The 13,556-nt window shown below is 42.0% G+C and overlaps 1 long non-coding RNA gene across 1 annotated transcript; it reads right to left on the bottom strand.

The window, feature by feature from the left end:
* Positions 1–3,141: 3,141 nt before the first annotated feature.
* LOC110341056 lies at positions 3,142–5,632 on the bottom strand. Its single transcript, XR_002382939.2, has 2 exons — positions 5,216–5,632; positions 3,142–4,781 (listed from the first exon to the last, which is right to left on the bottom strand). It is a non-coding gene; the product is annotated as an uncharacterized LOC110341056 (long non-coding RNA).
* Positions 5,633–13,556: the final 7,924 nt, after the last annotated feature.

Raw genomic sequence — 13,556 nt, 5'->3', positions numbered from 1 at the left:
CTTAAAATTAGTCTGCCGGTCCTCGACTGATGTTTATCTCTGCCTGGTGTTGACAACTTGAAGAATCTTCATTGAACTCCCATTTTTAAGTGTTTTGGCATCGTTGCTTAGGCAACCCTGAGATTTTTAACCCTCATCCCAAACTGAACTAGGGACAATTTACTGATCATAAACAGTGGATTGAATGTTTCAAGCCTTGTGGATATGATTATGGGAGTGTCTATCTAGATTAAGATTGTTGTGTCTGCACAGGGGTAAACACTTTCATTTGACACACAATCTGTGTGTTCTGTTTTGTTTCTGAAGATCGGAAATACCCTTGTGTTGAAATGACTCCAACTTTGTCCACTATGCTATGATGGTTACTACTGGTGGCCAGTTTGACAGGATCTAGTGTCACTGAGGAGACAATCCTTTGGGCTTGGCTTTGAGGGACTGTCTACATTAGTTAGGTGGGGTGATGTACCCTACATATGGGTAGCACCATCCCATGGGCTGTGGGGCTGGACTGAGTAAGAAAGGGACAGTTCATTAAGCATCAGCGTTTTGTACCTTTGTTTTCTGACTCTGGGAGCAGCTCATGGCTTCGTGTTCCTGCCTCTGTGCCTTCCTGTCATTCTATACTAACTTCAAACTGTGAGGCCAAAAACAAAAAAACAAAAAACCCTCCCCTAAGTTGCTTTTGTCACCTATTCAAAAAAACAAAAACACACACATAAAATTCCTCTTCCCCACCCTGTATCCAGTGAGCTGCCAAGTCCCATGAAGATGACAACATAAGTCTTCATAACTGACTTAATTTCTAGAAGCTGCCTGTATTTTGAGAACTATGTGATGGCATCTTAAAATTTAAACAGGAAAATATAGGTCAAGGCTATCAATGGGACTTTCTAACAGGATGGCTGGAGAGTATGCAGGAAGCATCAGCATTAGAATAAATTGGTGAGAAAAAGGAATGTCCATTGGTCATTGTGCTACCAGCCAAAATGACAGATGCATCACTTTACACGAAAGGTCTCAGTTCTGCCAGATGGGATGATGGTACATGCCTTTAATCCCCACACTTGGGAGGCAGAAGCAGGTAGATCTCTGTGAGTTTAAGGCCAGCCTGGTCTACATCCCAAGTTCTAGGCCAGTTACATAATAAGACCCTGTCTTAAAAAAGGAAGGGGGAAAAGCCTCATTCTAATACCTCCGCTATATTACTTATGCAAAACATATATAGTAAAAGATACATTCTCTGTATGCCTTAAGGCATATATAAATATGCAAACATTAGCAATATAAAACTATACTATTAAAATATAATTGTTAGTATACTAAATAAAACCGTATATGTCTATTAAGTTTATTATACTAACGAGCTACACAACTTTAAAGAAGTGCATAAACAAAAAAAAAAATCAAATGTTATACCTGCAATGTTTGTACTCAGTACAAAAACTAATGCCAGTTAGTATCTATAATTAAACTAACAATTCTTTTCCTTGAGGACAGGAAGTTACAAACTGCCCAGGTATATTTTTGTGAGTAGTCATCTTATTAATTAAAAGCTCTGTAAAGGTCAATCCAAATGCATATGCACTATGAGCCAAAGAGATTTACATATGTTGTTAATTCGATGACATTTTAAGACTAAAGAGTGGATTAAGATTATGTTTAGTTGCTTCTCTCCCAGGAAATATGCCTTTAATATGTGATTTGTTTCTTTAGGTGCATACTGTTTTTCTCTGAGAATTTTAAAAGCAGGTCTGATCTGAGCTTGATGATACTATCCAATACATTTCCATTGCTACTTTTTAGCATCACTGTAACTATGTGCTCGGCTGGGTTAGCCTGGTGGCTATGAGAGAACAGCATCCACTGGCTGGCTTCAACAACTGGCATTTGTCATTCATCGTTCTGGAGACTGGGGAGTCCAAGATGGAGGTGCCAACAGACGCAGCATACAGTGAAGGTCTTCCGTGTTTGCTGGTCCTCAGATGGTAGAGGCGAGAAAGGGGAAGTAAACATTCCACCTCTTCTTATGAAGTCCCTAGTCCCATTCATTCCTCCAGGCTCTCCCATCAGATGATAGGTTAGGATTGTAATCTAAGATTGGGAAGTATAAATATTCCTGCCCTTGAGATGGACACATGCTGCTCTTACATTTGTCTTGGTTCACTGGAAAAAGCAACAAGGAGTTTTATTGTTGTGGACTGAGACAGGGTCTCTCTATGCAGTCCTGGCTGTCCTGGATTGCACTACTATGTAGACCAGGCTGGCTTAGAACTCACAGAGATCCTTTTGCCTCTGCCTCCCCAGTGCTGGGATTAAAGGTGTGCACCACGAAGCCTGGCAGGAGTATTTTGAGAAGGATGTTGGAATCTGGGCTTGTTTAGACTGATTTGGATCCTTCCGATGCCACAGCTTAGGCTCTTCATCTGCTGTTCCCCTCACACAAGGACACACCTTGAAGATGAACGATACACACTACCCTTGTGTGCTTGCCTTCATCTCAGTTTAATCTAAGGAGCAACGAGGTATTTGAGAGGGACATGTAAGCCAGTTCGTTTGCATTGACACAGAGGTTTTCAATACTATATTTGCCTCAACCAAGATGCATATCGGGTTGGTAAGATTTTAAACATCCCTCAGCAACTCACCTTCATCTGAATTACATTTTCTTCCTCTGAGTCAGACCATATAGAAAACTCTAAACTCCATACAGTTACTTCTTGTCAGTTAAAAAAAAAAAGCATCTTTGAAAATTGTACTTGTGTAAAGAAACTGGAGAATATATAAAAGAAATCAGACATTGGTCTCTTAAGAAAAATCTTATTAACTACCAGGATTAATTGAGGCTATATCTGAGACAAGTAAAAACAACAAAATATTCTTCTCAAGCATATTTTTTTACTTTGACATATTCATGCAAATTAAAAGAATGTATTTGAAAACACAAAACACAAGTATAAGCAAGCTCAGAATTAAATATACTTTTCAAAATTACTTTTCTATTGTAAATTATAAGGAATCTAGATTAAGATCAGATACAAGTATATAAGATTTCATATTCGAACTCAGTTTAGTGATGGTTAGGTCATGGTTAATAATCAGAATCATTATGATGGTTGGGGTCATGTTTAAGGCCATGCTAAGGAGTAGGTTCAGGGTAATGGGTAAATGGGTGTGTGATGGAGTAAAGTTGGAAGTCAAGATGAGCGAGTAAGAGAGTATTAGGGTGAGGTTGAAGAAAACAGGGTCAAAGTGAGAGTGGTTGTGTATTTTAGGGTCTGTGATGTGGTAGTCCGAATAAGAAATGTCTCCTACAGGCTTATGCATTTAAATACTTGGTCCCCAGTTGATAGCACTGTTTGGGGAGGCTATAGGACTTTAGGGGATGTGATCTTGCTGGAGGAAGAATGTCCCTTAGGGATGGGTTTTGAGGATGTATAGCCTAATCCTACTCCCTGTTCATCTGTACTTCCTGTGTTCAGTCGAGATGTGATCCACTAGTTTACTGTCAGTGTATGGAAGTATAAAAGCTGGGGTCATGTAAGGATCAATGAATGGATAAGGTTTAGGCTCAGGATCAAACTGAAAGTGACAACAAGGATAAAGGCAACTGCTGAGGAAGAAGAATAAGAAATTCAACCAAAATTAAAGGCTTTTTGAGATACAAACTAATGTGAGGATGAGGCTATTGTGAGGTCATGATAATTAATCATGATCAGAGTGATTATCAAGGTCAGATACATTATCAAGGAAGAAGTAACAATTGAGGAGTAAGGAGATCAGATAGAGTGTGTGGGTACCAAGCATGGGGTCAGGGTCAATTTGCAGGTAAAGGTTAGCTTCAGTGTCATAGACATGGTAAAGTTTGGTAAGAGGGTCACAGTCAGTATGAAAGTCAAGAGAGGGTTAGATTGTTGATTATGGTCACTGTCAGTTTGAAGAATATAGTGAGAGTAAAAATAAAGGCTAAAAGTCATAATCAAATACAGGGTTTTGGTCCATGTAAGAGGAACATCAAGATCATGATAGTCATGGATGAGGTGTTGGCTAGTCTTTATGGTAACATGACACAGCTCACATGTGTCACTTGGGGAGAGGACCAAGGAAAGAGTCGTCAGGGTGTGAGTGAGAGCCAGGGCTAACCCTGAGGGTGAGGTTTACCAGCATCTCGTGGGTGACTTGTTACGGAGAATATTTACAGACTACAGACGCTCTGCCTTACAGGAACATAATCTACATTCAGAGAAAGCCAACAGCTGCTTCATGACCTTCTACATCACGCCTCCAATTTACTACCTTAGCTCCTGAAATAATCACTGAAATATCATAGGCCCTTCTGAAGCCAGTTACAAGGGCAGGAGAGATCTGTGTTTGTGTTCCTTCAGCCTCCACAGGGACATCCTTCAGGCAGATGTCCTTGGTGGAAGGCAGCTTCCAATGGGCACATTTTAATTTTTTATCTTTAGAGCAGAGAATGATTTGGCAGTTCTCTGGTCTGCCCCACTAATATTTTCTCACTATAGGTGGAAGGAAGAGCTGGGCCTGGCACATCTGGTTATAATATTAGATCTTATTCCTGGGGCTCCTCTATGTGCTCAATTGCATTATCTGTAAAGCAGGACAGCTGAATTTGATGGGCTTCTCATACTCTACTGGGACTTTTCAGGCATGAACTAAAAAGCCTTCTCTTCTGAAGACTCCACAGCACAGTGCTTCTCAGTTTCTGAATTTTCACACCCCTGGGATGCGGAAAAGTTCAGATGACTTGAGTTCCATCCACAGAACTGTAATTAAAAAAGAAAGAAAAATAGAAAGGAAGGAAGGAAAGAGGGAGGGAGGGAGGGATGAAGAGAGCCAGCTGGATTTAGAAGCATCCCTGCAGTCCCAGCACTGGGGAGGTATAATCCCTGGGGCTTGCTGGCCAGCTAGCTTAGCCCACTTGCAAGTTTCAGGCCAGAGAGACACCATCTTAAGCAAAACCTGAAAGTCCTGAAAACTGGCACCTGAGATGGCCTTTTGGCCTCCACACGTGTGCACCCTACATACACATAAAATTCATATCCCTAACGGCCAGAAATACAAAGTAATGACTCACTTCTCATAATTCAGAGCCTCTTCCCTGTCACTGCAACTCCCACACCACACCAGTGATCAGGGGGCATCCTCACAGCTTTAGTTTTCCCAGTTTGTAGAAAGAACATAAAAGGGTGATACTGACATTTCTCCAAATTTCAAAAACGGCAGCAGGAAATCTTCTCCTTTAAATGATTCCCTCCCCTCCACAGAAGATCCCAGGAAGCTTCCCCAGGCTGTCATTTTCAGACCTTCCTCACTTCCCCCTTGGGAAAACGTGCTCTCAACTCTTTTGAAGATATTGATTATCTGCTCCGTCCCGGACAGCATTCTTTCTTTGTGCCCTGGTTGCCTGTGCTTGGTGTCAGTTCACAGATAAGAAAGGAGAGTCCTGGTAAGGAGGATCTATTTATAATATGCCCTTGAAAGCTGAGCCCTGGGTTCTGGAAGTGACGAAGCTGTCAGGTGGGGAGACGAGACACAAAGTAGGTGGTCACTTCCAATGAGGAAGACAGCGCTGGATGGAGAGGCATGGGCACACTGTGGTATTCCCCGGTGGGCTTGCACACTGCACAGCTAACACCGAAATCCAGAGTTCTGGGGAAGGAAAGAGAAGTATTCTGAAACCTGACAGAAGCTCAGTATGTGTTGGGGGAGGGGGATGACTAGAAGAAAGGGGGGAGGGAGTAAGGTAGGAACCACAGAGAGTACTAATTTACCAGTGAAAGCCATAGTCTTGGGGCCGGGGGACATTCATGTGAAGCCCGGCTCCATATTTATTAGAAACCTGAGCTTGGACTAGAGGCTTGACTTCTCAGAATTTTGGTTTTTCTCCTGCCTTGAGTGGGTATCACATATCCTTCTCCACTAATCTCATCAGATTGCTATAAAAAATTCAATTAAAGAATGGCTATGGAAGCACTTGGTAAGCTGAAAATACTATACACAAACAAGGCCCGCAGTGTCTCTGCCATGGCTGGCAGTCTTCTAGAGTTCTACCCGTGAGCCCTTACACATGTTCTACAGACAGAAATCAGTCTGTCTCAGGACAAACCTGGCTGTAGAATCTGCCATTATTCCTCTTCTGCAGATGAGGAGACATAAACGGGGCAATAGTTAGCTGGAGTTAGTGACTAACTGGGCTTTGAACTAGGCCTGCCTAAATCCAGCATCTGATTTGTTCTAGCATTTCCTGGAGCTAAACGCATATGGAAGGGAGTTTCAATACTTACATGTAGTAAGATCAGCCTTCTGGTGTTACAAGGCATTGTGTTGGTTTGGCAGGTCTACCAACACTGTTACCACAGATTGGGTGGTTTCATCAGTATTCCTTTATGTCCTCACTATTCTGGAGGCTGCAAGGGAGGTGGCAGCAGGGTTGGTCCCCAGGGTAAGCACATGTCCTGCCTTGCGGATGGCAGATTTCTCATCCTGTCTTCACGTGACTTTTCCCTTGCACAAGTACACTCCTTGGGGCCTCTTCTCCACGAAAGACACTACTCTTCTTGGATTACAGCCCTACCATTATGACCACATTTGACCTTCCTCACTTTCCTTAAGGCCCTGTCTCCAGAGATGGTCACACAAGGGGCTAGAGCTCTGTACACAGTTGAAGGGGGGACATAGGTTCAGCCCATAGCACGCATGTAATAGACAAATGTCTAAAAATTTTTTTTAAAATCTGTGTCCCCCTTTTCCTCCCTAGAGAGGGAATTTTGAAATCTTATCAGTAATAGCCTCTGTCGCAAAAATTTCCAACTCTGAGTCCTCCCTAGATGCCTGCTTTCCCACGATGTCAGGGGTGGGGGTGGGGAGTGGGGGTGAGGGGTGGGGGTGGGCTCTGGCATGATGGAAAGGAGCCAGGCTTGTGTGAAGCCTTTTACATGCTGCTCCTCCCTGCCTCCCGCTCAAGAGCTCGCATACACGAAGAGGGCTGCCTCCCTTCCTCCACTGCCAGGCACTCCTGTTTATAGTTTTGGTGCTGGCAGACTAACAGAATCAAGGGTTTTAAAACCACTCGCACCTTTTGCAGCTCTCCCCGCTTTTGCCTGGGCCATTAGGAACTATTAGTCCTGGTTCCCCATGGGCGGAGGGAGATATAAAGGATAACAAATGGGGGGGGGGGCGGGAATGGCTTGCAGCATGCAAAACTGCAGGTCCTTTTTGAAAAGGCTCCGAGGCCAACAGATTGTACAATGTCTTCTGTTCACGACTGCCCCTTAGTAAGCCGTTCTCCATCCTTTCTGGAACCCAAGGAGTTTTATGTTGACTTTATCCTTGAATCCTACTCCATAGAGATGCTGATTGGTTTGGGGGCAAAGATGACAGGGCCAGGGGGGTTTGCTGCCAGAATGGCAGGGACCATTAAAGGGCTTTGCCATTCGTTTCTCTACTCCAGCCACACATGATAAACTACCGTCATCAGCCTGTCTAACAGTGTCAGACTTCAGAACTTGTGAGCCAAATGCTCATGGCATTTGCTTTGTGCAAATAGATGCTCTACACATGCATCGATCTGGCCTGTATCATGAGTATTTATCAGAGTGTCTCCCAACACATACATTAATAATAATAATACTGAGTAATACCAAGTTGCAGCCAGGCAAAAAATCCAAACTGTGGTTTCGGTTTGCACATTTAATGAAGGCTATTTATAATCATAAAAAGAAAGGGGGGAAACAGTAGCCAGAAGTTCATATGGAAGGTACAGAATAAAGCTGGTGTGTTACTGTTTTACAAATGGGTGATTGAAGTAAGAGAAATAAAGTTGAAATTGATTTATTACCAATAAGAACTGTGGGTTGGTTTCAGCCATCTGGAGAAAGAAAAATTACTTACTTAAGGTTCTTTTCTTTATGTTCATGAGCTAAGTCAGACCCCATACTTACCCTCACACTGCTAATCCCAAGTTTAGAAAACAAATTAAATATATTTTTAACTGTTCTCTGTTACAATTCTCTCTCCCCATTTCCTACTATCAGGAATCAAATTGTGAACCTCTAAAAACACAGCAAAATCAGTGACTGCATTGGACACCAACAAATTCTGAGGTAGAGAAACCTGTGGGAAAGTATTGTCACTTTAGCAATATCATAGATACTTGGGAATTGGTGAGTTCATAGGTCAGCTTAATCTTTTCTGAAGTTCTGAATGTTTTATTTTATTACAGAAGTGCTTTAACTTTTTAAATTTTTAATTTGGAAACATTTTACACATATTCAATAGAAAAATCTAACAGATCTGTGTGACACCTTCCAAATGAACAACTGATGTTAACAGTTTTCAATTGTTCCTTAAATCTCTTATTTAAATCTCATCACCCTGGGTATGGTGGTGCAGGCCTTTAAGCCCATTACTCTGGAAGCAGAGGCTGGTGGAGCTCTGTGAGTTCAAGGCCAGCCTGATCTACAAAGTGAGTTCCAGGACAGCCAGGACTACACAGAGAAACCTTGTCTGGAAAAACAAACGAACAAAAAGCAAAAACAACAACAAAAATCACATCACAAAAATTATAGATAACACTGACATTCTCACTGAACTTCTTGATAGCTTCATTGTTTAGTCTGTCTCTCCAAAGTGACCACCACTAAGAATGGAATGTATCTTTTAGTCACAAATACACAATTTCAAATAGTTATACAAATATCTTACAATATCACCCTTCAACTTAATTTCTCATTCTGCTTTAAGCTTTTTAGAAAGCTTTCCTTCTGTGTTACATGCTGACATTTTTGCAATATTTAATTTTTTGAAACACGCTACTTTCCCTCTAATTAGCAAGCTGAGACATGTTACTACTTTAACAAGTCAAAACAACTGGAAGGTGTCACTTCTGGGTAAGATCAACTGTAGAGTTCCAACACTTGATATTCCCAGAGATTGCCACCCCCTTGATTTGATATCTGTCAAGAGCTCCAAACTTGAGGATAAGGATTTCATGTAGTTAGTCTAAGGAAACCTCACAGGAGACAAAGGAGAGACAGGTGAGCAAGCCTGGAGGTTGTAGAATAAAAGACCCAGAGACTGATATTGGAGTCCAAGTTTCAAGATGAAGATCAGAAAAGCCAAGCAGCTGGTCACTAGCTCTTACTTTAACTTCAGGCTGAAAGGGCTGATCCTGTCTCCATGAGTCTCACCAAGTCTCAGACTGCTGCTTCTCCTCAGTGTGGCTAGAGAATATATGCTTTCCTATCGTCAATGTGGCTGGAGAATTAATGCCAGCTCTGAGACCTTGCTCCTGTCTCATATACCTCTCTAATGCTGGGATTAAAGAAATGTAATCCCAGGTATTGGGATCAAAGGCATGAGCTCTGTTACTCGTCACTCTTGTGTAGGCCATGGTGGCCTTGAACTAACAGAGATCCATCTACCTGAGTCCTGGGATTCAAGGTGTGTACCACCACTGCCTGATCCCTATAGCTTGAGGCTGACTTTGCTCTCTGAAACTTCAGGAAAGCTTTAATAAATGATAAATAATATATCACCATTCCCCTTTTTGTCTCATGCAAAATGAAGAAGGCTACAGCAAACAAAACTATACACAATAAGTACAACAAGCATATACAATATATTCAGGCAGCAAGTTTGTCAACAATATCTAGTCCATTTGCATTTGATTGTACTTTCTGGGGCTCACAAAGGGCATCAGGAAGGACTTTGATGCAGACCAAAAAATTACTCAGTACTCATTCCACTAAGACTTGGACAAACTGGATGGATCTAGAAACTTTTGAGGTATCTAAACTTGGCTTCAGCTGAGATCAGGAGTTGGGCATGAGTGCATAGCAGGTCTTGTGTTGCTCATATTTGACTATACAGTGGGCTTACCTTAGCTTCTCAGAATAACAGATGGTGAAGAGGACATGTTTCCAGCTCTCATGAGCCATCTCAGAAAATTCCAAGCAAAGAGCCACTACCTTTGAAGCCAGTCATTTATTTCATTTTATCTTAGTTTTTGAGACAGAGTCTTGCTATATAGTGGTTTGGAACTCTCTGTAGAGCAAGCTGGGCTTGAACTCACAGAGATCTGCCTGCCTCTGTTTGCCAAGGGGTGGGATAAGGCATGTGTCACTCACTATGTCTGGTTCCCATTTGTTTTTTACAACTCCAAACCAGCCAAATAAAAGTGAATTTCTTTCATCTTACCATGTCCTTCCCGATAAGGACAGTAAAAATTCAGTTACCCAGTAGTGTGAAGAAGCCAACCTCATCTTCATCAGTGGCCAGTACTAACCATAACAAAAGATAATGAACACATCTCTGTGTAAAACTTCAGTCCATAGTAGCTACTCAGAAAATATACACCAACCTACAACCTTTTGCCTAAAACACCTTCTCTAGTTCCCATTACTCCCTGGGGTATGAGTTCATATCTTGAGTTCTTATACACTACCCACTTCCTTGTTTTACATATGACCATCCCCTGAGCAACCACAGGCTAGAGGATGGGTGTTCTGTGAGAAACCATAGGGTATGTTTTCTTGAGAGTAGAATATAAGAGTGAGTGTTCATCATGAAATGGAAGGTAGAAAAATGTTGAGCAAGGCAGGGGGTAGAGCTGTTGGGGGTGAAAAAGTGGGAAGTATTGTGAGTTCTTCCTGATGACAACTTTCTGAAGCCTCACACTTTTTGTTTACAAATCTGCCATGACCCTCCTCTCACACAAGGCATGGTTTGTCCCAGTGGTCTCTGGAATGGCTTCCCTGTTCAGAGCTCTCCTGTTACTTGTCATTATTACTCAGATTGCGCACAACGACATGACAATCTCTTTTGCTCAATTCACCATCTCAACACTTATAAAATTCTGCAGGGCAGAAATCACATCAGCCAACTTCTCTGTGGTACTCGGCGCATTTGCAGGTCTCAGTGTGCGCAGTTAGCCATCCGCTCACTCTATCCAGAGGGCCTTTGCTTTGATTAAGCAAGCCAGACTTCCAGTGCCAAAGGGGAGCAGCGGATGATAGTAATTATCTGCAGGACTCCAGCAGCAATCTCACTTTTGCCTGAGTGTGAGACTTACCTTAATTGCCTCGGTAGCTAGATGGAGGATTTATTCTTGGAATTACAAAATTATAGGTCTAGAAGGAGATCTAAGGGGGTCATTTATCATCAGGATAATAAGCTTAATTTCTGGTAGAAATAGATACGAAAACCCTTTTCTCTTTGAAGAGGAGGTCGTTTTCTCCACATCTTAAACCTCTATCTCACCCCTTTTCCAATTAAGGCAACCAAAAATGAGATCCTCAGCAGATCCTACAAAATTCTGAGAAGTCCCTAGAAAATGGACAATTTAAGTTGTTCCTTCACTCCAGTGTGCAGATAATGCTATTCATTTTATTGGGCAGGTATAATCTAACATTAGACTTTGAAACCATGAGTCAAGTCAATACAAGAAGAGTCTGAGACCTTCTAAACTAATACCTTGTATTTGGATGGCATTTTCTCTCTCAAGAGCCTGAAATTTCAGGTAATATCCTGTAACTGCAAACAGGTTTTGGAAGAAGACTGATTTGATTTTTTGTTATTTAATCAATAAGGTTCAAATGTATTTTTGATTTACTAGGCTCCAAGCTACCAATTGGCTTTATATTAAGCAGCATATTAGAGAAACAAGGGCTGTCACTTGTAAAAGATGCCATCACCACAGCCTCCCTTGTCGAATCCCACTCTGGCTGTAGAAGCATTTAGCATCCCCAGCACTTATGCTGATATAACATCTCAACACTGTGCACAAGTTCTGTGGAAGGCACCAGAATATTTGCTGAAGTTATATTTTTCCTTTAAGCCCTCTATATTGTACACATACATAGATGATTTTGCTTTCCCCTATCAAAACATCTTTGAATGTGCATGTGTTCATGCTTGTGTGTGAGAGTATGAGCACATGCTTGCCATGGAGTCTGTGGCAGTCAGAGGATAACCTTGGGTGTGAGTCTTGGCTTTCCACTACTGGCTGGAAAGTTCTGGAGGTTCTCCCATCTCTACCTCTCATCTTGCTGTAGGAGCACTGAGGTTATTATAGACATGTCCAGATATACGTGGGTTCTATGGTTCTGAACTCAGGTCCTCACTCTTGTAGGGCAAGTACTTCACCTATGGAGCCGCTTCTCCAGTTCCAGTGATGGCTTCTCAGAATAAGTACACATAGGTATAACTTATTCTTGTACTGTAGATTCAACAAGCAGTGGAAACACTCTTTGGAATTTTTGGTAAGGTACTGCTTTCAAAACTAAAGATCTTACTACTGCCTTTATTCAGCTAAATGGACACAATATTAAATTAACCCCAAATGACTTAGTGCTATACCCACAGATTAGTGTGTCACTCAAGCCTCTTCTTGTAATAGAAGAGATTATTCCAGAAAGTCACAGCTGGTCCATGAACAGGGAATAAAAGATTGTGGGATGCTCAGCCCTAAATGGGACATCTATGCCATCTCCTTCCCTTCACATCCTTCCACAACAACCCAGGATCATTGTGGGAAAGAGGGAAGAAGGATTTTGAAAGCTGGAAGAGTGGTGACTACAATGGAAGAATGTTTTCAGATAAAGCAGGCTAGCTGCACTTATGACCCCACAGGGCTTGTGACAGCATGCACAAGACCCACACAAAGGCCTACTCTAGAGGAGGAATTGGGCACAGAGTTTCAATCCCAGCTTGGGAGCTAGTGGCAGCTGAGAGCTTCTGGGAGAGGGAGAGTCAGTTTTCTTTAAGAATATGATCCCCTGGTAAATCAGCCATGTTCCAGAGACTGGTCCACACCCAAGAGTATTTGGACAGATAAACTGGACTTGATAGGCTAAAGGGGGCAACGGATAAAGTTGGGTGAGTAGGTAGGTATGGGAGGATCTGGTGGGTGAATTTGATAAAAAACATTTTATGAAATTCACAAAGGATTAATAAAAATGTTATTTAAAAAATATTACCCAAGTGGGGTTTTCCAACTAGTCCATCTATACAAATGTCATGTCCAAACAAAAGGACCAAGTGCACTTGTGACTGTCTCATTATGGCTTTTACTTGTTTGTTTTATTTTTTAAATGGGATACCTCCCTATCAGTTATTGGTCAGAGAGACCCAAGAGATATCCAAAACAACACAGGCCATTGTCATGGCTCTTGGTTGCCCACTATAACTAGATGATAAGACCCTGTTGCCAAAGACCACTCTCTTTGGATACAGGACATGGAGAAACCAATCTTGACTAAGAGGGAAACCCTCTGGATGCTGGCTAAGTTACATGTAGCCAGAAGGTGCTATGCAAGCTACTGTGAGAGAAAAGACATGTGATCTCACCCAGCATTCAACACTGTTACTCCGATGCGGACCTGCACGGCAAGATGTGCTCACTGGTGCAATGATGTGGTATGATGAATATGGGAATTAATAATCACTTTCTGATTGGATATGAGGTCTGGTCTTCAGGACAGATTTCATGCTGTACTGTAAACCTTCTCAAAAGTTCATGACTGGGGACATCATTGGAT

Source organism: Mesocricetus auratus, unplaced genomic scaffold (assembly GCF_017639785.1).
Source record: "Mesocricetus auratus isolate SY011 unplaced genomic scaffold, BCM_Maur_2.0 Super-Scaffold_100676, whole genome shotgun sequence".
NCBI classification, from domain to species: domain Eukaryota; kingdom Metazoa; phylum Chordata; class Mammalia; order Rodentia; family Cricetidae; genus Mesocricetus; species Mesocricetus auratus.
The sequence above is the reverse complement of the archived record's forward strand: the minus strand, read 5'-3'. Positions and strand labels throughout refer to the sequence as shown.